At 41.9% G+C, this 25,991-nt stretch overlaps 1 protein-coding gene across 6 annotated transcripts in view; it reads left to right on the top strand.

Annotated features, from left to right (window-relative positions):
* Positions 1 to 25,991, top strand: part of LOC100701331 (junction plakoglobin) — a 115,247-nt gene that overhangs the window by 10,531 nt on the left and 78,725 nt on the right. For 3 of the 6 annotated variants that reach the window (XM_025906553.1, XM_025906557.1, XM_025906558.1), the window contains exon 2: positions 13,196 to 13,362. The gene's annotated coding sequence lies outside the window, so the exon portion shown is untranslated. Of the gene's footprint in view, positions 1 to 2,333; positions 2,396 to 9,051; positions 9,363 to 13,195; positions 13,363 to 21,473; positions 21,579 to 21,942; positions 22,142 to 25,991 lie in introns of those variants that run through there. The other 3 variants (XM_025906554.1, XM_025906556.1, XM_025906555.1) reach the window with 3 other exon arrangements.

The raw sequence follows: 25,991 nt of genomic DNA, 5'->3' as shown, positions 1-25,991 counted from the left end.
TTAATCCACCAGTAGCACCACCAGTGTGCAAGCTCTTTAGTCAACATGATATTTTTAATGTTAAAATATAATTATTGTTGTTATTCATAAAGTTTCAAATGTATTTTTTTTTTTAAAAAAAGCATAAAAATAGTAAAATACATTAATAAGATGCCAAATTACAATTATTTACTTCCATCTGTGAACGGTGTGACTGTGGGATTGTGTGCATATGAGACTGCACCTCGGGGCTCAGTAGAGTATTGGGGTCAGTTGAGACGGCAACATCAAAGATATGCAAAACACATACGCTCACAAAAATATTAATGCATGCACACATACGCATTATTGCATACTCATTTTAATCTCCTCCCAACCTTCTTCATCCTGGCTGAAACTACTGTGAGATACAGCTATCTGCTATTTACCTAGTCGTTCCCTCACAAAGCAGCCTGTTGAGTATTAACACCTCATGATTTATCATTATTTAAATATATTTGTGTAATTTTAATATATTTTCCATTTTATCATATTAATGTTGTTTAAAATATGACATCTGACAAATTTACGGGTGGTACGACGGTATGGTGGTTCCGCTTGTTGCCTCACAGGAAGATGGTCCTGAGTTGATGTGGAGCTTGCATGATTTAGCTCTGCGACAGGCTGGCAACCTGTCCAGGGTGTACCCCACCTCTCACCCTATAGTCGCTGGCTCAAGTCCCCTGAATTGAACAAGTGGAAAATGACGGTTGGATGGTACAAATTTATATTATTTATAATATTATATTATTATTGTTCTAGTAAATTTATCAATGTATATAGAGGTTTCTTTATTAAAATATTAAATGTTGTGCTTTAATATAATGTAAAACTAATATATTCAGTACCATATATTTAAAACCTTTTACCATGTGCACAGTGTATATCATGTAAATATATTTGCAATATTCAACAGGATTAAGGAATTAAAGGTCATGTAAGATTTAAAATATGACATCGCTACGTCCAGATGAACAAATTCAACTTTTGGAGGTCATGTAAGATTGTTAAACTCAAAATGTTTCACATTTTTAATGATCAAACAGCTCTGGGCCTCGCAAAACCCATCTGTGTGAAATACATATGGATACCAAATTGTAATCCATAAAACATTTATGTAATCACAATTAAAGTAAATTATGTTTTCCTTGACAATTACTGTTTTTTTGGCCTAACACCAAAGCAAAGACCTGCACATCTAGAAACAACGACTGTGACTTGAATTATATGATTTTTAAGTTAAAGAAAAAAAAAATATCCGATGAGCCCCAAAGAGACTCTAAGGACTACCCATGGCAGCCACTATTGAGCGGTGCACTGGAGTACTACTGGTGGTTCAATCCTTGTCTGTTACAATCTGCATGGCCAGATACCAACCCGAAGTTTCGGAGTTTAAATGAATATTAGAAAGTACTTGCAAATGTTTGCAGAAATGTCTCGCTCTGCCTGATGAAGGCTGCATAGACCAAAATGTTGTAATTAAATACAAATAATGGTAAGTTAGACAGTGTGTGGAGGTTATTATTTTTCTCCACAAAGATTTTACCATCTATGCAACTGTCATTGGTTCAGGTGTGTGGAGTTTTCCTAAATTTGTTGATTGGAGTTCCTAAAAGTAAAAGAGGCACAAAAAGAATAGGTTGAATAACCTGTGTTATGTCTTAAAATTTAGATAGATTTTTTTTTTTTAAAGAAGGAAAATTAGCCTTCTAGTTTTGTGGTGGAATATGTCATATATCATACACTCATATCCATGAGACCCAGCCTATTCGTTTATGTCCTCCGTAAGTGACATTTGTCTTTGGTCTCTGTCTTTTGACTTATTTGAGCTACCCTACTAAGGCATGATGTGCTCAATAGAGGACATCCTCGTCTGTCCACTGATGTCTTATGTGTTTGCGTGCCCTCTTTTAGCTCCAAAGACACAGGGAATCACAGAAAATTCACCTATTCATGGGAGAATGTTATTCTATGTTTTAGTAAAGTGCTTTCTTTCTAACTTTCATACTCCAATACACCCACTGGAATGTGACTAGGGTTGGGGTTTAGTATCTTGCCAGGGATTGAACCACCAACCATCCGACCTTCTGACCTACTCTGCCTGAATGTCTTAGTAGAACTGTAATCCAGGAAAATGTTATGACTTAATACTGTTTTATCTGTTTCGCTGAAATTTGTCAGCTTGTGGTCATTAGTTATCGTAGGCTAAATCATTCATCCTTGCAAGCAAATGAGGCTTAACTGCTGCTTTTCTCTATGCTGGAAATGAGAAATAAGCTCACCCTCCTTTTCTTTTGCTCTCTTTCTCTCACCAGCAGCAGAACTGATGTTTGAATACACAGTATGGATTATGCAGGGTGACTGGCTCTAGCTTCAGGTTAGTTGTTGACAATTTCACAGGAATACAATATGAAATCTCTAATAGTCAATCAGACTAGGGTGTGTCCCTACCTGGTGTCAGCTAGGTACATTTGAATGAACCTCCCAGCTGTTTGTTTAATTCCTTCCACCTGTGCACTGCCCACTCTGTGCTCTGCTTTGCACTTGGCATCAAAATACCACACAGAAAAGCAAAGCAAGGTAGGTAAATGCCAAACAGTTGGAGCACTGCTTGTTCTAACTGCCAGGAGAATAGAACATGTACCTATGCTAAAGTATTTCTGTCACACTTTACCTGCCTTCAATACTCTGCTGCCTCATTTGGAAAACTATCCAGCATCATAAGACCAGGCAGCATTAATCCATTCACATGCATCTATCTAATAATCTGGCCTGATATACATAAGGTGGTAAAGAACAATCCATGCTGACAAGCTCACTGTGTCATGTTTAAAGGCACGTGAGCAGAAGGTTGACACAGGATGAACCTGGGATTCTACTGGCTGTCTAAGTTTTATGTCAGTTTCCCATCAAGAAAATGATGCCGAAGTAACAGAGTCCTGCTGCTGCTTGTTGCTATGGCAAACCTCAGAAGATGCTGGTGGTCCTTTCTGTTTGTGTGTGTAAGCAGATAAGAAAGAGGGAAGAAGGAAAGTGTGATTAAAATTTTGCATATTTGCATTTAGAATCCACTCCTCATGTTGCATGCTCTGTGAGCCTCAGTGTGTGTGTGTGTGTTTGTGTGTGTGTGAGGGAGAGAAACAACTACACCAGTCTGCATGATAATAAGCTGTTAGTAGCAGACATTACCTTAAACAGAAACACACTGCATTATCTTTTCCTTCCATTCTAGTATGCATTTCTCTCTATCCCCATTTCCTCCCTCCCCGTCTTCTTTCTCTACTCCTTGTCTTTTTTCAGCCTTGCTCTTATCATTTCTTTCTTGAAGCTTAGCCTTTTCATTTTTACAGTCAAGTGTGATACACACACACGCGCACACACAGAGATGGGGAGAGAGAGACACAAATAGAGAGGGGGACTGTGCATGGCCAGTGGGTGGGCACAAATACATCAAATAAAGACTAGGCCAGTCTGACAGGATAGCATGTGCACACACAAGCACACAGTAAACAATGTGTGTATTCAAAAGGAACAGTGTGTGTGCGCACGCGCAGCTTATCAGGGTTTGTAAAAGAAGTCATGGTGACAGAAAAGGAGCACAAAAAAGAAGAGGGAAATAAATTAGACTGAAGAGGAGAGGAGAGCTAAAAATGAAAAGGGACAGGAAGAAAGGAGAGAGCAGTAGAAAGGAGAGAGGTAGCCAGCAGGCAGGATAGTGTGGTGCATGTGTGTGCAATGGGAGTGTTAGGATGTGAAGTCATGTGTAAAGAAGTAATCATGACAAAGTCTGGCAGTGCTTAAGCTCAGCAGTGACCACATCTATCACATGGCTACAATGTTGATAAATGTTTTTTTCAGTTGGTTAATAAGTGTGCTCCTCATTGAAAAAACTCAAATATCATACCTGCAACAATTTGTGTATTGTTTACATGATCACAATAAACAAACAAACAAACAAAGTTCATTTAGCAAAGAAAAGAAAAAAAATGCTCTGCAAAATAAAGCTAATACATTTCAATATTGCTTCACTTGTTCTGCAACAGTGATCATTGAGGTGTTTGGGTATTAGATGAACAGCCACATGGAGCAGTAGCTTCCATAGAGAAGGATACTAGAGACCAAGGTCAACACAGCAGAGAGCCAACTAACTGCAGGAAGGTACGATGATGAAAGATATGCCTGAAAAGTACAACAAGCTGCCAATACCTGAGGCCCTGGAAACTGCCAAGCAAACAGCCTTGGCTAACTATTTGAAGAGCTAAATCAGAGCAATAGAAGCCAAGAGGATAAACCAGATGTTCTACCCTGAACCAGTCAAGGTTGTGCTCTCAATGGCAAGGGAACAATATGAGAACAGCCTCATGAAGGCTGAAGACGGCACAGTACTGGGAGAGCATTTGTGAGAAGGATGCAAAACATACCAACAATGCTCAGGCTGGACAGTCCTGATCCTCTATGGATCCTCAAGAAGGACCGGACCCATGCCACTACTGACTAATAGCCTACCTCAGCACATGGAAGCACCTGCCAGGCATCATAGTGGCTGGGGTGAACAGGTGGGGCCAGAAAGGAATAGGACAATCACCAGAGGGGCAAATCACCAGTTACTGGTATATAGAGCAGTTGCTTGAAGCTATAAGACCAGACCAACCCATGCACTGCCTAATTGACTAAAGAAAGCCTATGACTCACATGGATTCTGGAATGCCTAAAACTGTTCAAGATCAACAGAGCCCTAAAAGCCTTCATCAGGAATTCAGTGGGAAAGGGGAAGACAACACTAAAGGCCAACTTCAAGCCAATTGCACAAGTCACCGTCAAGTGCATTATTTGCCATGAAGATGCTCTGTCCCCACTGCTGTTCAGCATAGGCCTGAACCCCCTCAACCTGGTCATTAACAAGACTGGGTACCAGCTATGGAAAAGAGCAAATGTTAGGCACCTCCTCTACATGGTCATCAAGTTGTATGTAAAGAGTCAACAAGACATTGATTCACTGATCCACATCACTAGAACATTATTCAGAGTGGAGAAATGTAGTTGAATAGTAACAAAGAAGGTGTAGGTAATCAGAACTGAGGGGATTGCACTACCAGAAGGCAACACGACTCAGTTTTCTAGTTTTGTTCGCTTACACTTGTTGTGAAAAATAAATGTTGTCACTTAAACGTTCTCTGTGCTGCTCTGCATCCTGCATTTGAGTCCAAGCTAATTTTCCCGCTGTCTCTAGTTCTGCCCCAGACACCGCAGGCCAAGCTTCCAGACACAATCTCCATTGCCTCCATCTGCGGCCGCGGCGTCTCTGCCTGCATCGGCTTTTCTGATTGATTGTCGTACTTCTGCTGCCGAGACTGGCTGGCCAGACCAGGCACTGTGTGGTATATTTTTCCAAGCATTAAATGATGATATGAAATATCAGTTGCCTCCCGTAATGAGCCCAAATTGTTTGAAGAACTGGCGTCCCTTCGCATTGACAGCAGGTTGCAAGACAGGGAGAGAGAGGGAAGAACTACAAGTCCTAGCGTGATCTACCTAAGAAGAGAAAAAGCTTCGCCGCCGGTAGAATCGGGGATACGGGTGGGTGGCTCAAACTCTAATCAGAAAGTGGAAGACAGCTTTTAACACCCCCCCCCCCCCCCCCTTGGCCATTTCGAGTAACCTGTCATGCCTTTTGGTCTGATGAACGCACTGCAGGATTTCCTCAACTGGTTTGTATTTGTCTATCTAGATGACATTGTCATTTTGTCTAAGACTCTGGAAGAACATCGTTCACATGTCCGAGCTGTCCTTCAACGCCTCATGGAGAACAAACTAACGGCTAAGGTGAAAGTGGTCACAGACTGGCCTGTACCCTCCACTCGGAAACTACTCGAGAGGTTTTTGGGATTTGCCAATTTTGACCGCCAATTCATAAGAAACTACAGTCAGGTAGCAGCTCCACTTACACGCCTCACTTCCACTAAACTTCCATTCATCTGGTCCACCAAAGCAGATTCACTAGTTCACTAGACTGAAACATCTATTTGCAACAGCGCCCATCCTCATTCTGCCTGACCCAGACTTTTATTGTCGAGGTGGATGCTTCTGTTGTGGGGGTGGGGGAAGTACTCTCACAGCATACTGGTCCCTCTTCTAAGTTGCAGCCATGCGCCTTTTTCTCGCATTGGTTTTTGATGGCAGAAATGAATTATGATGTAGGGGACCAGGAACTGCTTGCCATTAAGTTGGTATTGGAGGAGTGGTGACATCATTTGGAGGGCGCTGAGAAACCGTTCCTAGTGTGGACGTACCATAAGAACTTAACATACTTACGCAGTGCTAAGAGACTGAATGCACGCCAAGCTCGATAGTCACTGTTTTTTCCCCCCTTTTTAACTTTTCTATTTCCTATCACCCAGGCTCCAGAAATGTAAAACCGGATGCCCTGTCTTGGCAGTTTGACTCTGAAACGGAAAAATCAAAATCTCCCCCCATACTTCCGGCCAGCTGCAAGCCCACCAACGTTGCTATGCCAACTGACGACGGTCACCAGCACCAACATACTCACCAGGACAGAAGGTGTGTCTTGCCGCTAAGGACATCCCTCTCAGATCGTCCTCCTGGAAACTGTCGCCTCGATTCATCGGCCCCTATACATTGGACAGCCCCACAGCTGTCAAGCTTCGTTTACCTCCAGCCTTACAGATTCATTCTGTTTTTCACGTCTCCCACGTGAAACCGGTACTGTCTAGCCTCCTGTGCCCACCTCCTGACCCCCCACCTCCCACCTGGCTCATCGACGGACACCCAGCCTTCACCATCTGGCGTATCCTGGATGTGCAGCGGGGTAAAGGGCAGCAGTTTTTGGAGGACTGGGAGGGTTACAGGCCTGAGGAACATTCTTGAGTACCTCGATTGTTAATACTTGACCCTGTGATGATCTCTGGCTTTTTCAGGTCTCGCCGCGGGGCGGATTCTGGTTGGCCACCAGGAGGCGTCCCATGAGGGGTGGGGGGTGGGGGGGTACTGTCATGATCTGGATAAGTACTAGTGTTTTTCCTCCGAGCCTGCTCATTGCTCACACCTGTGGGTAATTAAGCTGTGGATTTATAAGGCCAGCGCGCTCAACCTCTCTTCTTCAGATTCTCAGCTAACCACAGTTAGTGTAGGCCACCTCTGTGTTTTGTACACGTCTTAGCAAACTACCTTGTCTCACCTTGTTCTCTGCCATAGCACCCCCATCCGGACGCTGGACCTCCCGACAGTCTCACAGTTTTACTCACTCCACGGGCCTGCCTGCCTCCCTGCCTCAACGTCCGGAATTTTGGATTACTTACCACTCACCCGGACCACTCTCCCCTCCACGCTACTGATCCACCCACGGCAAGTAAGCAGTGGAAAGGACTATTCAGAACAAATAGCTGCCACTATTCCTACAGAACCATACCTGAACATATGTACTCTTGTTTCAGTGACTCTGACCCTTTCCCAGGACCCAGCCATCCAGTCTGACTCTCCCTTTGGCCCAAACCACAGAACTGCAGTTTCCACAGTTGAAAAATTACTGATTGTTTACATAGCTCAGGTCACATAAGCGCCCCTTAGTTTCGGCATTCGTTCCTATCACAAGTTAAAGACACAAATCAGTTTTCTAGTTTTGTTCGCTTACACTTGTTGTGAAACATAAACGTTGTCACTTAAACGTTCTCTGTGTCGTGCATTTGAGTCCTTTTTCTTTCAAGTCAGCCTCGGCCGTGACAGGATGGAACCCACAACATGAAGACAAGAAAACTCCTTATCATGCATGAATGGTTCCACCTCAAGTCCAGCACCCTCGGACTGTATGGTAACTGGAAGGAGGAAGCAGAGGACTACTGAGTGTCAGAACCACTATGTAGGATGAAACAATAAGATCCCAAGTACAGTAGTTTAATCCACGAATAATACATTTTTGGAATTGGTCTTTATTTTTTAAAAGCCATATGTGTTTAGGTGTTTTCAAAGCAGATGAGTCATTCAAATTGAACATTTTACTTCTTTGAGTCTTTACATTAAAAGAAATTGGTACTTTTTGAGAGGTTGGTGGGGGTATATTATCATGGAGTTTCAGCCTTGTTCAGATTCAGTTCGAGGGTATTTTCACACCTGCCATGTTTGGTCTGTTTAAATCTTGTTAAATTAAATTTTGTTTTACCCGTTGGTGCGTTTGCTTTGGTCACCATCCAAGTGCGATTATTGTTTTCACATCTGCACAAAGACCTTTTGGAGGAGGTGGTCATGGCATGGTTCCAAATGATCTCCAGAGCTGTTCATTTATGGTGTGAGCGTAAGGCAACCCTGATCTAAACCAAATACAAGGTGTAAAAACAGTTTGAGAGGGTGGGAGAGGGCATGAGGAAGTGGCCTAGATAGACAAAGTCTGAGGAAGAAGAGAGAAAGTGATGATGAGAGGAATGATAGAGCAGGCAGCATGATTACGTGTTTGTAGATGCCGAGTGAAGGGAAAGGAAAGCAGAGATAGAGATATACTGTTAAGTAAGACATTGTCACCCATTTAGGGTGATCATGTCAAATACTAAGCTTCTCTCTCTGTCACTCGGTCTGTGTGTGTGTGTGTGTGTGCTTCTTTGACTGACATGGAGGAAAACTAGAAAGCCTGTCTTCCCCTTTTACAATCACACGTTCACCCTTGTCCCTCTTGTTATCTCCTTCCTGCTCAGTTTGTTCTTCTTTATCATGCTCTTACTTCTCCCTGCTCTGGTTGTTTACTCTCCTTTTTCTTTTCTTCTCTATACTTTTTCTTTCTACTCATTGTTAATTATACCCGCCATCTTTGATTCTTGTCTTTCCTACATTCTCAACCAGCACTCCTGGTGCTGAAAATCACACATAAAATCAATGTGTGTTTTACATTCAGTTTATATTGTTAGCCCTTGACATTGTTTCAGGAGTTAATGAGATCTTTTCCCTGAAAAAAAAGTGTCATGATGTGCAGTGTGGCCAGCAGGAATTGGACCCAAAATGCAGGACTCAGAGGAAAAACGTGAACTCAAAAACTCTGATTTAATGCAGGCTTGGAAGGAATACAAAACAATAACAAACTAAACTGGGAAATCCAAGAATATAACTCACGAGAGAAAACACAGCACGAGAGGGGAACCGACGTTAACGACGCGACAACAAGAACTAACTGACAGGGACTAAAATACACTGGCAGGCACATGAGGAAACGAAGAACAGGTGGGCACACAGCTGGGACTCATGGACATAACGAGACACAGACCTACAAAGTAAAACAGGAAACACACAGACTATTTTACAACACAAACGCGGAGACCCGAACGGAGCACAGAGGGAAGACACAGGTAGGGATAATAAACACGCTGACCAAACCCAAAGAACTAATACAAAATCAGAATAAACTAGAAAATGATAATAATAAACTCAAAGCGCTCGGTCACTGACCCAGGACCATGACAAAAAGCCAGACAGTTTTTGATTTTGTATTAGCTAAAAGTCAACTGAAAAACAAAATTTAGAGGTAAAGAAAAACCAAAACCCCAATAATCCTAGGAGCTTGGAAAGAAAGGCAACTGGACTTCAAGTTTCTTGAAGACGTTTCACCTCTCATCCGAGAAGCTTCTTCTGTTCTACAACCAAATACTGCAGATTCCAAGGTATTTAGTGGGAGCAGCAATGGGATTTGTCCCTTAAGACGTTCCTTGACACTCTATTGATCATGTGCCTTATTACCTGAGCCAAGGTGTGAAAAAGGTTGTTGTCATTATCAGCAAAGTTTTCCGGTGAAGCCATTCTGAGACTTGCCTCTCTCTATCATGTGATCTATTGAGATCAACTGACACAAGATGTGAGCGGGCATTAAGGTGCCTGGGAAAGGATCTCAAAACTAGGTGGCAGACAGTTGGTGTCGTAAACCGCCCCCTCAATTCAAGAATGGTCGTTCACAGTAGACATTAATGGCTTCTTTCACTCTTCTTTCATGCTATCTAAAATGAGAACAATGGCGTCCTCAAAAGAGTGACCTTGTACAGCTGAGCCTTGTCCTGTTGAGTTGGCTCTTCTACTATGTTGTTTAGTTTGTTTTTTGGAGTTTTGGGATAAACCAGTTGTTGTCTCAGTGCTAACCACTGTGCCACCATGCTGCCTTTGTTGTTGAGGTTTCCATTCATCCATCCATCCATCCATCTTCTTCCGCTTTATCCGGGACGGGTCGCGGGGGCAGCAGCCTAAGGAGGCGCCCAGGAGGCGCCCAGGGGGCATCCTTGTCAGATGCCTGGACCACCACAGCTGGCTTCTTCCGATGTGGAGGAGCAGCGGCTCTACTCTGAGCCCCTCCCGGATGGCTGAACTTCTCACCCTATCTCTAAGGGAGAGGCCAGCCACCCTTTGGAGGAAGCTTATTTCCGCCGCTTGTATCCGCGATCTCGTTCTTTCGGCCACTACCCACAGCTCGTGGCCATAGATGAGGGTAGGGACGTAGATCGACCGGTAAATTGAGAGCTTCGCTTTTACACTCAGCTCGCTCTTCACCACGACGGACCGGTGCAGCATCCGCATCACTGCGGCCGCAGCACCGGTCCTCGTGTTGAGGTTTCCATTTTCCTCAATGTGCACAGCACAGTCCAGAAACGGCAAACTATTATCCTTTGTATCGTCGCTGGTGAACTTTGTTTCTATCCACTGAGTTGATGTGAACAGTGAAGGCTTATACTTCTTTGGTTTTGAGTTGACCCAGGTGTCATTAACATATCTGTACCAGTGAATAGGTTCTCTCTTTGAAAGAGCCAAGAGCTTTAGTTTCCACTTTCACATTGGGGAGCCCATGGCACATCTATGTTTTTGTCTGTAGAAACCCTCATTGGGTGCTCCACCTGGAGACTCTGTTGTCCTGCTAAGTGACATCAATGCTCACGGTTAGCCTATAGGATTTTGGAGTTAGAGTTAGAGGTACATGGGAGGCCAAGCGGAATGCAACTCGGACAGTGGCTCAAACAAAACTTTGGTGTGGGAGGAGTTCGGTGGGGCCATGGAAAAAGGCTTTTTGTCTGCTTCAAGGCGATTCCAGAAAACAATCAGTCTGAGGGTGATGGACACTAGTCTGATCAGATTTAATGCCCATTAATTCATACAGTTCTTTTAGTGTGCAAGATGTGAACAATGTGCCCTGGTCAGTCAGCGTCTCTTTTGGGATGGCGACTCGGAAGATGACCCGAAACAGGGCCTGTGCCACACTAATTGATGAAATAGTGTGCAGCGGCACTGCTTTGGGATATCACTTTGGATAATCCATTAGAACTAATATAAAGTGATATACCTGTGCACTCCGGTGAAATGGCCCGATGCAGTCCATGCCAGTGTGCTTAAACAAGATCACCAATAATGGTAACAGGTGCAATGGCACTTTCTAAATGGCTGGCTGGTTCCCCAGCTGATACTCTGGCCAGGATCCACATCATCAGCGACTATCTACCTGGATGCCCAGCCAATAAAATCGTGCTGTTATGCGCTTCAGAGTTTTGTTATATCCCAAATGCACAACCATGGGGTTATAATGAGCCCCGTAGAAAATAATTTTCTGGCACTTTTTGGCACAACTGGGTATGTTAGGCTATTTCACTGTGTTATTGGGAAAATGGTGAATATTACAGTGGGAAAATGTGAATACAGTGTGAGACATACTGTGTTTGAAATCTGTGTTACTTCTTTTTACAGCAGAGTGTTACTTCTTTTACAGCACCTCTGGAATCTGGTGACCTAGGCCTGACCTAGGATGCTACTGCTAATGCTTGTTTCTTTTTAAGAGTGCTTGTAAAGGATTCAACACAGACAGACAAGTGACAATAGAAAAAAATAAGAGATGCAGTGTTTATGGAACAGTTTAGTATTGGGCTCATTATCTGGTCTTGGGAGTCTTCTGAGGTCGAGGTCAGAGTGCTGTTCTGAGGTTCCGACCGGACTCCCCTTGCTAGCAAGTAAAACCGATCGATGCTGCTCTGTCTTGCTTTCTTCACGGGAATAAGTCTGAACTAGCAGGCCTGCTGAGGCACAGACTGAAGAAAACTGAAGGCTCTCCCTCCCCCTCTACTTTTAAATACTCTAGGAACAACAAGCTCCCTCACACACTACAACCTGGGTTTGCCACTTATCTGTACTCTAATTTTAATAACTATACAGTACTCTGCCTTGGTAACTATTGTCCATGATGTAAACATGTAAAAATTGTGTTTCTGTTCTGTGTCCTGTTCTGTTTGTATATGTGTTTTTTGCTGCTGATACAACCAAATTTCCCCTTGTGGAACAATTAAAGGATTATTCTATTCTATTCTATTCTATTCTATTCTATTCTATTCTATTCTATTCTATTCTATTCTATTCTATTCTAAGGATGCCTGCAGTGTGAGAGCGAAGTGCTCTAATAGGGTGATATGATACTATAAATAAAGATGAATATACATGGCAAGTATGTATAAAGACACTTACTTGATTCATTGTCTAATAAAACAACAACCATAACCTCACAGCCAAGATAACAAAGGAGTGGCTTTGGGACCACTCTGTGAATGTCTTTGACGGGTCCAACCAGTGCCACGACTTTATCCCGATTAACCATCTCTGGAGAGCTTTGAAAATTCAATTCAATTCAGTTTTGTTTATACAGCGCCAAATCACAACAACAGTCGCCTCTAGGCGCTTTATATTGTAAAGTAGACCCTGATGCTTAGCTCACCCACCACCGCTCTCTCCAACCACGTCCATCACATTTCACAGGATGGGTAAGGTGGATGACCCACAGTCATTTCTTAACATGTTTCAGGCCACAACAGAGGCCTGAAACATGTTAAGAAGAACCACTGCAGAACCACTGCTGCTGCTTCTGTAACTGTCGTCTGGAGACAAGGAACAAGGTTTTTGAGTATGCCCAGAGGCTCTAGGAAGCAGCAGCCACATAGCCACAACCATTGGAGGAGTCATTGCCTATACTGGAGCTAGTGGTCCTTGAGCAGATGATGAGGCTCCTGGTGACTGGAGTAGATTTGGTGTGTTGGAGAGGGCTGTGACCCTTCCAGAGGACCACTTAGCAGCATGGTGGCCTGGAACAGAGGAAGAAACATCCTGACCCCCACAATCTGGCATGGATGCCTCACACTAACACTCTCCTCACTGTTTTTCTCCTCAGATCCCAGTGGGAACAGGTGTTGCTCCTGACTCACGTAAACTTGAGCAAACATCAGCGCAGGAGAGCTGGAAGTGCACACAGCCCGAACTCTTCTGCAGAGGGAGTGTTTGCTCATAGAGGTGGGATCCTTGTGGCCGGCCCAGATTGGAAGGACGTACAAAGTTCTGGTAAGGTGTCAAGGGGCGGTACACAATAGGCTATGGTGGACTCTACCAAACCCTGCTTCAGCCTGGGTTGTTGTTGGGTGGGGATTAGGTGTGTTCATAGTGACTTTCACAAATATCCAGTGGTGTTAGGTCAGAATGTATGGAGTTAGGGCTGCGGTCAGCTCCCTTCTTGGTCACCCCTTATTTCTTGGGATGATTGGGCTGAGTTTAATAAGCTGGTGGGGCAGCACTTATGACTGGGAACAACTTGCGGTATCTGTGCTGTCCAACACTGCTACCAGGGAGGAGAAACCCACAGGGCATTTTCAGGAGACCCTGCCAGTTCCTGTGATTAACTCCAAGGAAGATTTTCCATTGGAGCAGTCTTTTGGTGACACTCTACACTCAACCTTGGTTTAAGAAATAAACATTGAGGGTCACATTGTGTGGGCTGAGGAAGAACAGTTCTTTGTGATAATTAGGCACAGGCTAGTATGACACACTGGAGAGAAAAACTCTGAGTCATTTGTGCTGAAAAGGCATCTCACAGGCAGCTTATTTTAACCTAATGGTTAGCCACATGAGGTCTGAAAAAACTCGATATCCTTTGGTAGTGTCCCTGTGCAGCAATTTTGCAAGAAGTCTGGCACAGGCAGTGTTTCAGATCATGCGTAAAAGATATTTATCAGAACACCTTATTCAATACTTGCACATTAAAGGAGCTGAATGAATAACTGGTTCTTTAGTGAATTCAGACTAGCACCTCAGTACTAGTCCGCAAAGCATGGGAATGAGGTGTGTGGGGATGAAAAAAGCTGTGATTGACAGCCAAGAAGTGGCAGTGTTCTGGTGACAGCCATAGTTAGAGCAACATTGCCAAAAAGCCGAGGGCCAAGTCTTTGAAGCTGGGAAGTGAAATGTGCAAAGCAAAATGAAAAACCTGTGTAAACTGAAACTGCTGTGTCAGACTGTGTATGTTGGACACACACAGTAGCTGTCGTGTTACAATGTTGTTTGACTGAGGAGACAGCTGCTTCTTTCTTGAGCGAGAAACAATGGAGTTTTATATCTGAGAGGCAAAAGGTAGCTGAAAAGTTCATATGAGTGTATTCTATTCATGGAAGGAGGATACAACATAGGACTACCTTTCCATTTAATCACTGGATTGTGGTGAAATGGAAATGGAAAGAGTTTAGATTAATCTTTGCTCGTAGTGCCCCATAGAAAGCTTTCCAAACTTACAAATAGAGCTCTGGGCCTGTCTCAGAAATTATATCTACTGAAAGTCCGTTACTGAGAAAGACATATTGGACCAATACATGAGCTGTTTTAATGGCGGTTTGTAATTTAGGCAAAGCTACAGAATGCACTGCCTTAGGAAACCTGTTTGATGGTTAGTGTTGCCTTCATAGTTCTTTTCAGTGGGGGAAAGATGCTGGGGAAAAGAATCCACAGGGGTGAGTGCTAGAGGTTTCAGTACAGACAGAAAAAAGTTTGGTCTCTTTTCAAAACTAAAACATAATATGCATTTAGAATTATACAAAAAGGCCTTTTTCAGGGAAACACAAAATGAGTTAACAATATAAAGCTGTTCTTCAGCAGTGGAAGTTAATCAAGTCTTGAAAGCTGGAGCTACTAATTCCTGCAGGTGTTTCAACTTTTCTGGATTACTTCCAACCCCCTCTGTCTGCATAAAGCAGTGCTGGAACACACTGTGGTGCCATACCCTCGTGAACATCAGTTGAACAGTATTGTACTGCAGAAAGTAGTGTGTTTAGTACAAAAATGGTGAGAAAAGGAAAACAATGGCAGAGAGACAGACCATCATAACACTTATAAATGTCGGTCTGTCCTACAGAGAAACTGCAAAGAAAGTCAAGGTGTCAGTGAGTACAGTTTCCTTCACCATCAAAGGCTCAGAAACAAACTGTGACAGGAAGAGGTCTGCAGACCCAAAGTTTCTGAGAGTTAACAGCTTGTGTGAGAGGCGGCTCACAGGACAACAGCTTCAAGCACAGCTTAATAGTGGTCGTAGTAAGCAAGTCTCAGTTTCAGCTGTGAAGAGAAGACTTCAAGCTGCAGGTTTGACAGGATGAGTCAAACCTGCCATTGGTAAGACGTCAGAATAAGACAAAGAGGCTTGTCTGGGCCTTGAAACACCGCGATTGGACTACTGAAGACTGAAAGAAGGTATTATGGACTGATGGATCAACATTTGAAATCTTTGGTTCATCATGCAGGATCTTTGTACGCCGTGGAGTAGATGAAAGGATGGATCCACAGTTTGTGGCATCAACTGTCAAACATGGAGGAGGCAGTGTGATGGTCTGGGGCTGTTTGCTGGATCCAGGGTCGGTGACTTGTACAGAGTGAGAGGCTTCCTGAACCAAAGCGGCTACCACAGCATTCTGCAGCTCCATGCAGTACCCTCTGGTATGTGTCTAGTTGGTCAGGGGTTCATCCTACAGCAAGATAATGACCCAAAACATAAAACCAAGCTGTGCCAGAACTACCTCAGGAAAAAAGAACAAGATGGTGAGCTTGAAAACATGGAGTGTCCAGCACAGTCTCCAGATTTAAACCCCATCGAGCTGGTTTGGGATGAACTGGACAGAAGAGTGAAACCAAAGCAACCTACAAGGTCCACATTTATGGGAACTTCTGCTACAGATATGGAAGAATATTTGATTTCTATTGTAGAAAGAATGTGTTGTGGAAAATCTTAAACAAAACTGCAACTACCAGGTGAGCGTGTCTTTTGAAGTGAGGTTTATTCAAGAAAAGGAAAAGAAAAAGAAAAACATTCAGAACAAACACCAAACAGTTTTTCTGAGGATGGACATCCCCCTGAACTATTTTATACCTTCCCAAACGAAGAACATTCCACAACTCTCACATGTTGGCCCATCTCATAGGGGGGCTATGTCTCCTCCCTCACAGAGAGAATTATGACTTTCTGGTTAGCCGTGACCTAAGGATTTACATCCCTGATAAGGAGAAGGAGTCCCACTATCTGTTTAACATCTCCCATTACAATGGCCTCACTGTGTGTGTAGAGCAGGGGTCGGCAACCTTTCTGATGATGAGTGCCATCTAAAATTTCCTCAGAAGTCAGTGTGCCATATGATTGGATTAGCAATAAGTTTAATAACGCTCTATATTAACAGTTACACACTATATAGAACAACTTTATAGAATTATATTTGTTCGCAGATGTTGGCAGCTATCAGCGAATAGTTATCAGCTATTTTAAAGCAAAAAAAGACACTTTTTATCCACAACAAGAACTCCATAACAGCAAATGAACTGTACAACAGAAAATACAAATGCTATTTATGGTCTCCTCACAACAATGATAAGAAAAATAAACTGGGCCAATATGGCATGTTTGTTAATACAGGGATACACATGTTAATGTGATCTCTGGTCTCCCACTCAGGCTACGTCCACACTAATGCGTTTTCGTTTGAAAACGCATCGTTTTCTCTCCGTTTTGGCCTCCCGTCCACACTGAGACGGTGTTTTCCTCAAGGAAAAATGCAGCGTTTTGAAAATGCTTTCGAAAACGCATACATTTCAAAACGGAGCTGCCCCGTCACAGTGTGGACACTCGAAAATGCAGACTTTCTAAAACGATGACGCATTTTAGTCATGTGATGCAGTCATGTGACCAATTAAACAAAGATGGCAGAGGGCATTATACAGCAGTTGTTTTGACTGCTCTCAATTTTGACTGCCCTAAAAAAGATTAATATCAGTTTCTACATGCTCCAGATAGCTTTTTCTTTAAATTCTTTAACTCTCACTCACTTTTGCGCATGCGCAGGACTGGAACGTAAGCGTTTTGGGCCAATTCAATGCAACTCTGTGAAAATGACTGAAAACGCTAGTGTGGACGCGGAGCTGTTTTAGATGAAAACTCTGTTTTCAAATCTATCCGGGCTAGTGTGGATGTACCCTCAGAGACACAGGTCTCCGAGCGTCCAGCATTCAGACGGCTACCTGAGGACACTCTTCGTGTGAGAGAAAATCTGCTCACACAGATATATAGAACCAAATACTGTCAATAAGGCCTCTGCAATGTTCTGAAGACAGTTAAATTTGTCAGGTAGTGATGTCCAGCAGGTGAAAATGCAAGCTCCATGAACACGCACAGCTATGGATTCCAGCTGCGTTCGCACTTCTGCAAACTTTGACCCCCAGAGAGTCGAGCTTTTCAGTTCAATCAGCTGCATTTTGATGTCATTAACTGGCATCAACTCAGCCAGTTAATGCGAGACAAATCCAGCTGCTCATTAAAGCTTTCTGGTTTGATCAGAAAGGAAAACATTGGTCCATACACCTGAAAGTCCTGAAAATGCATTGTGAATTCTGTCTCGAGTCTACGGATGTATCCGTGTATTTCCGTGGTGCTGATGCTGCGCTGAGCGGGCAGCTCCTGAAGCATTTGAAGTGTCGGAATGTGGAAATTTCAACATTGCTCGAAAAAACTGCCAGCTAGCAACGTCCCTCACCGGTAGGTGAGAGGGACGTTATTTTTAGCCCGTTACAAGTTGAATCTGGTAGTTGGGGTTGTTAGCTAAGATACCGTCATTAAGAAGCAGCACAACTAATGTGTGTATGCGAGCTAATTTGCGATGTGCACCGCTGGCCCGGCCATTTACTTTTTAATGCACCTTCTCAGATTAATTCACTGCGTGTCGTGCCCAGGGCTGGACTGGGACAAAAAATCGGCCCGGGCATTTTGACTAGAGACCGGCCCACCAGGTATTATAGGAAAAGCCATAAAGCCTTTGAATGAAAACATACGCTGTTGTGACAGTGATGTACACTGTCCTGTTGGTATATGTATGATTTCTATACATTTTACATCAGATAAAAACTTTGATTGTAAGATTCAGATAATTATTTATTAAAAGCGAGAAATTTTAAATGAGAATAAGAAAGAAAAGTATTTCTTTGTGCCCCCCTTTCCCTGTTAATGCCCTACCTGGCCCCCTGGCAAAACTTTGCTAGACCCGCCCCTGCACAGTTACCAGCTGTTAGCTACATAGAAAAGGATCCTGCTATTATTTGTCTCTCAGAAACAGCTCATAACTTCCCTTCAACTCATTCATGTCACCTAAAAGGTAAACCTGTTTCTCCATCACCAGTTCAGCTCTCATGATTCAGTAAGGACATCTCCTGGTTTCATCTGCATGTTTCCCTCTCACTACATATCCAAACCAATATCATGACCAGCAGCTTTTACAGCTGTGGCTCCAGCAAACATCAGCTGATACTAGAAATTAATATTAAATAAATTCTAACAACAGCTGATCAAGCTTAAACATGCTGCTGTGCAAAGTTGGAGATAAACAAGAGAGAAAAGCCGATCAGCTGATCATTGATCAGTTTCAGTTTCATGATTGAAGTAGCAACAGGAGAGGGAGGGGGAGAGAATGAGAGAAGAAGAAACAGCTGCAGCATAAAGACAGAATAACTCCAGTTTTGTGTCTTTTTTCCATTCTAGCTGAAGTTCGGAACAAACTGTGTTCCTTCTCAGCTCAATACAAAACGAGTAATATTTTCTCTGAATACGAGACGATTCTGTTTTTTACGGGACGGTTGGCAACTCTACTAACTAACCTTATGAATAAAACAAAGTTCACTATCAGTAACATCACAGCACCCACCCAGCTGTATAGCAACTCCGTCGTGCTAGCTAGTACGCAGTACGAGTTATTGTAACTGACTGTAAAAAGTCAGCACAACGAAAATAAACTCCACCTAAACTTGGTTTATATCTGACCCAGATAGACTGCAGGTCATAACTTCTTATCTGAAGTTCAGTTCACCTGACACTCGGACCGGCGGCCGCCTCGGGTCTCTGCTCCTCCTGCCTCCCCTTTCCCTCATCCACCTGCTGGCCTCTGTGCAAGCTCCGCCATAGCCACCACCAAACAACGGAGTTATTTTTACACATTGGCCAACATCTGGACAATCCACCACCTTTCATTGTTTATACTGCTACAAAAAAAAAAAAAAAAAAATCATCGGCCCATAAAAACAAAAAATCACCACCGCTGGTATGCCCGATGGCCAGTCCAGCTATGGTCGTGCCATCAGTTAACCCTTCGCGTGCCAGCTGTGGCATGTGTGCCCAGGGTTGCCGACCCCTGGTGTAGAGCGTAAGGCCCATCTGTAATGCACATGCACAACTAAGTGACAGGAGTGCTCTTGCTATACTAATGTAATATGATTAAAATATGTGATTGATACATGAGAAAAGAAATGTGCTTCCACAAGGTCCACATTTATGGGAACTTCTGCAACAGATATGGGAGAATTTTTGATTTCTATTGTAGAAAGAATGCCACGACTGTGTTCAGCTGTTATATCTGCCAAAGGAGGCTACTCTGATGGGCCAAAGTTTAGAATACATTTTGGTCCATAAACTGATTCCATGATTTCTTTTTTACCTCCAACTGCTTATTTGTACTATGCGTTCATTTCAGAGTGCAGTGAGACATTAAACTGCAAAATTTTCAATAAAAAAATCAAAAAATTGGGGTGTTCTAAAACTTTTGACCGGTAGTCTGAAAAAAGAAAAAAATTCCCCTCTTGCCCCTAAGGGCAGTATATCCTTCTAGCTCGGGTTCTCTACAAGAGGCCTGGGATCTTGAGGGTCCTGTTCCTACGACTGCACTCTTCTGGACAGAGATCTCTGCAGCTGCAGCGTAGCTGCCACCTTCTTCTCTTTACACTGAACTGCTGTTCTGTCTAATTATTTATTTTTTATATAATCCTGGTGATTTACAATCCAACCAAAGAGCGGTCCTCATCAGATCACAGGATCTGTGATTTAATAACAGTTCCAAGCACTTAACTCAATTTCCCTCTGGGAAAAGTTTCTCTGACGAGAAATATTGAGGTGGTACAATATCACAAGATCTCGTTACACCCTTTTTTAAAAATGCAGAAAATGAGTAAAAGTAATACAGGACCAAATAAGAGGAGTTAGACATGGGTAGATTTATCATCAGGAGTCACAATACATTTTATTTAATTAGTGTAACAGTTACCGTGACTGGGATGTCAACCACCTGAGGTTCCTGTGCTTCAGGCAATGATGCACCAGTCGATATTTCCACAGTGCTGGTTGTTGTTGTAGTACTACAGTTGGCATAGACTGAGAGACCAAAATTTTACGATCTTAAAGAGCGGGATGTTGGGGGGATTCTCCATCCACTTGGTGGGCTTCCATTGGTCAAATACAGAGAGTGCATCTGTTTAATGTGGTGAAAGAATGAGTTAAAAAGTTGAAAATCCTGTTTACAGCCATTGTTGGGTTCATTTTTGAGAAACCGAAGACAAATATGTTCAAAGTGTATTTTCTTAAATTTATTAAGCAATTCAAGGTCCAAGTTAAAAACAGCTGCCGTGTCTCTTTGCTCAGTCAGGAGAGCCCAAAAGAACAAAGAGCACCACACCCAGACAGTATACACTTTTAGTGCGATTGGTCGAAAGAGTTAAGGGTGGCATCAGGTCTGATATTGGTTCATGTGTCTTCTTCTGCAATTCACTGGACATCTACTTATATAGAGATGGCCTTTTTGCAGGCAGCACTCCCATGACCATGACAACCATCACTTGCTCTCTGGTCAGGCCTGTAGAGTTCAAGAAGAGGGAAGGAGTGTAAGACCATTTCCTAACACGGGAATTTATGGCCCTGTTTTGGTGTAGGAGAGTCAGCCTTAAAGTTTTGTACCTTTTGGTGCCATCACCATTCCAGGCAGACCACCCCCTCAAATTCCTCAGAGAAGTCTGTGCCTGTTAGTATCAGCCCAAATCGCAAACTACTCCACAATACATAACCTGTGTGCTGTAAAAAAATAAAACAATTGTGTGATGCAAATTATGAGATATATAGCCTTAAAGATAAAAGTAAATACTAACATTATCTAAATAAAGCAAACAATAATTTGAGGTCGGTAACATTAAGTTAATTATTTAATTTTGTGAAAAACACTATAGTACAATGGTGCTATCAAGATAAAATCTCATTTTGTGTGGGCTACTAGTTAGCAAGCTAGCTAACGTTATAACTTTAGCTAAATGATCTTACTCTAGCTGTGAGATTTTACCCACAGGTTCTGTGGGTTAGGTGCTGTGAGCAGAGACTTCAGGAACCGAGCCAAAGGACTGTTGTCACGGCATGGACGAGTTTGATAATGCCATACCGTCTGTGTTGTCAGGTAAGTGGCATTTTTCAGTTTTAAGTTGGGTCATTAGCTAAGCAGCGTTAGCATCTGTTAGCATTGTTTCTGAAACTTGCAACTGGGATTGTACTCTAGTAACAATTTACATGAATCCATGATCATTCTAAGAAAAGGGCACACAAAAGGAAATGATCAGGATATAGTGTCAGTTCATTATCTAAACATATTTAACCTAAACATTAATTGACGTAAATATTAAACTGAAAACAGTAACTTAAAACAAAAAAAAAAAATCCTGCAACTTTATTGAAAATCAGTTAATAGAAACTTTAACACTTGGATTTTGTGAAGTGTAGTAGTTATAACATCTCTTACAATTGTTCTTTGCTTTCCCTAACAGACCATGACAGCCTGAAGATGCAGGCAAGGCACACAAAACTTTGGGCAACATGTACAGGAAATCCAATGCAAAATCCAACCACAGCAACATTGCTCAGATTTTGGACCATCATTGATCATTGATGCAGATGTTACAAGGGAAGAGGACAGGCCCACAACAATAATTTGAGGCATACCCATGCTTCAAAGACATTTAAAATGTAAGTTTAACTACCTTCACTTAAATTCCTTGCTTTTCTCTGAATAGGTTTAGTTCGTTCTTGACTTACTGAGCACAACATACCAGTGACCACTCTCCCCTTAGAGGATCCCAAACATCCTCCAATGGCATATTACTACACCTTGCACTTAACATACCCAAAATGTGTTGCAATGGTCCTCTCTGTCATACAAATTGAGGTAATCCCTGATGCCATCCATGATTGAGATGCCACTAGTGCATATAAGAAAGCAGTAGCTGAGTGGAGGTCAGTCTTTGAGAAATAGGTAGACTTGTAGTCAAGACCGCCTAATCCGAGACCAAGACAAGACCAAGACCAGAGGGTATCGAGACCAAGACAAGACAAAGACCAAGTAGACGAGACCAAGACCGAGACCAAGTCGAGACGAGACCAAGACCAAGACCGAGACAAAAAAGTCTTTAAACTACAGCCAGATGCTGCTTCGTTTACAGGTGTCAGGCATATTTATGTGTTTTTGCTTTCGCACAGCCCTCCTCACCGCTGTCTACTGTCTCACTCACTTACTGAGAGGACAGACGCACGCTCCACTTGACTGTCGCGTCTCTCACCCTCTCTGTTTTTCACACAATGATATTATCCTATATCCTCGCATGTGATTGGCCACAACATGGAGGGATTGGAGCATAGCTGAGCCACTGTGTGAGAGCTGAGCAGAAATTAAGTGAGGGTAGAAATGACTGAAAGATTATAAGGCTCTGTTTTGAGTTTTGTTCAAAAAAGAATGACTTCATATAGGAAAAAAAATAAATATCACATATGCAGGACACCTTAAACTGTATCAAGACACAGGGACTAAACCCCAATTCAACCAGACCCAGAACTGATCCGGAATTAAAACAGGACTACAACAGTTCAAAATCAGGACTACTTAGGACTTAACCAAAACAGAACCAGAATCAAAACTAGATGATAGTAGCACTAAAAATCATCATAGACCTGCACTACACTTATTTTTTAATTCTACCAAAGTACACTATTTAGATTCAGAAAAGTTTATATAATTATTTAGCCTTCATAAGCCTGCATAACTTAATAAATATAGAATTTGAAAAGTAACAAATGGTATCTAAAAAGTTACACTAGGCACTCGATACATGTTCTGATAAGTTTTGGCAAACAACCATTTGACTAACATGTGTGTCTCACCTGCTCTTATTCCATCTCTGTTTTGTCCTCTTTCTCCATCTCCCTCTCTCTCCCTCTCTGCTCCTCTCTCTCCCTCTCTGTTCCTCTCTCTCCCTCTCTGTTCCTCTCTCTCCCTCTTTGTGCTGACAATCAAGCCAAACACCAACATCATCAAATATACAGTTGAAACCAGATATTTACATACTCTTCAGATAAAAACACAAACATTGTAACATCAAATCAGACTAAATGTTTATTTTTTTAGATTGATAAATATAAAAAACATATTTGTTAACTTTTGTATTTTGTATTCAAAACTGAGCCACACTTATGGAGCTCCACGATTCTTTTCCTGGTGTTTTGGTTGACATCTCTTGATTTTCCCATGTCAAAGAAACAGGCTCTGTGTTTTGCCTTATATGCATCCACAGGTGTGTCACCAATTTACTCACATGGACTCTACTAACCTATCAGAAGCTTCTTAAGCTCAGAATGGAATCGTCTGCAGTTTTCTTATTAATTAACAATAAACTTGGTGTATATGTTCTCCTAAATTTGATGAAAGTGATTAAAATAGACAGCTCCCTCTTTTTATTCTGACATTTAACTAATTCAGAAGATATTTCAACATTTATTTATCTAAAACAAAACAAGTTTACTCTGAATTGATGTTTAACAGTAAAAAAAAAAGTTTGTTTTCTCCCTAAAGTGTAAACATCTGGTTTCATCTGTGAATAAACTGCTGTGTATTGGAATTCCTCTTGTTTTGCATAGAAATATACTGAACAACATACAAAGCATAATATATAAAATAACATCTACCTGAGTTTTTTCTTTGAAAGAAGCTCCTTATGTCCATTGTTGTGTACATCAGTACACAATTGAAACTGATTCAGAGAGTTTGTTTAGCCGTGGAGGGAAACAACTGAAAATATGAAATGTAAGCTAAGACTCTCTAAAAAATCAACATTGTTGTTCGGCTTTTTATTTATCCATTTGTTGATTCACTCGAAGAGCAAGTAACGTAACCAAGTGATCAGTTTATATCAATCTTTTGTCATACACCGTCATATTTACATTATTTGTACAGTACGAATGATTTGCTTTGGTACCTGGTCAAACTTAAGCTCTCCTGTCTGCAGCAAACTCGCAGGCAGCAGCTTCTCCCCCCCTCACTTACATGGGTTCATACCAAAATTAGGGGTAATTTACGACGGTGCGCTCTGTGCTTCGTGTGTTGTTTTTGTTTTATACAGTTGTCAGTCAGGCATCTAACTAATAAATTACACTCCAAAAGACCCCATGCTTCTGAAAAAATGACCCTGGCTTAAGTCCAATATCCCCCCCCCCCGCTCCGCTGATGGTTGACTCCAAATCTCCCGAACACTACGTCGATTTCAGAACGCAAGACCGAGACCAAGACCGAGACCAAAGTCAGTCGAGACCAAGACAAGACCAAGACAAAAGTCCGTCGAGACCAAGACCACGTAAAAGTGGTCTCGAGACCGAGACCAGTCTCGAGACATCCAACTCTAGAAATAGGTGAATACCAAACAGGGTTTTATCAGGTCAGTTGCACTTTGTTTTGTCTTTGAGTACCTTTGTATAACTTTGGTTCCTAATTTGCCCAGCAATGTGCTGTTTTTTGCTGAGAAAGTGAATCACTTACAAAGAAAAGTTTATTTTATTTTTTTCTAAATGACACTTACCTGAGGCATGTTGAGGTTTAAATAATTTTTTGGATTATGTCATTATTTACCGCATTGTGTGACTGTCACATAGGTTTAAGGGCAAAAATACTTGATGTTTTTTGTCTCTGTTTAGACCCTTAAAAAGGGTCAATTAACATTTTTCGGGACTGTGCAGCAGCCTTATATTGTTGACCAAAAGGTTTTTTGTCAACATGAGAAGAATAAATGTTGACATATATCACTCTGGTCCTTCTTGTGATTTCAGTAGAAGTCAAGTAATATTTTAAGAAAAAGGTCTGGTTTAAGGTTTTTTGTGCTTAAACTTAATATGGATTATGGTCGATTTCAAGATGAGCCAACTTTAATCAAAAAACAACTAAATCATACTTCACTAATATTGAGCAGATTATAACTATTTTTTCTTGTGTCAATGCATTCTTTTGCTAAATTTGAGAATTCAAAACATAAAAAAGGCTTAAATTTAGTATAATCAACTTTAATTTTGGGGCCTTAATAGTTTGATTTCGAGTAATTCTGTCTCTAAAAAAAAAAAAACTTATATTAACAGTCTTGATTTCTCAAATGAGATCATTTACTTCTGGATTTAAAATCGTATTTCAATATTTCTTAGTAAGTAAAACCAACAACTGCATGGACAGATAATTTCACTTGTAGAAATATGACTTTTAGAAAGTGAAAACAAAAAACCCACAGATCCTTATTCCCTCAGCTGCTGTTTACGACAGGGCTGCAGGGCTTCTGGTAATCCATTAATCTCTTGATTATTGTAGTAATCCATTAATCTCTCAATTAATATAGTAATCCAATAATCTCTCGATTAATGTAGTAACCCATTCATCTATCAATTATTCCATCAATTCATTGAGTAATCAGATAAAAAAATACTTTTGTCTCATTAATTAGCAATAATAAATATTCAAAAGAGGAAAAAAAAACATTGCAATTTTAGAAATCACAATGGTTTTTGTTTC

The sequence above is a fragment of the Oreochromis niloticus genome, linkage group LG4, assembly GCF_001858045.2.
Source record: "Oreochromis niloticus isolate F11D_XX linkage group LG4, O_niloticus_UMD_NMBU, whole genome shotgun sequence".
Taxonomy (NCBI): domain Eukaryota; kingdom Metazoa; phylum Chordata; class Actinopteri; order Cichliformes; family Cichlidae; genus Oreochromis; species Oreochromis niloticus.
The sequence above is the reverse complement of the archived record's forward strand: the minus strand, read 5'-3'. Positions and strand labels throughout refer to the sequence as shown.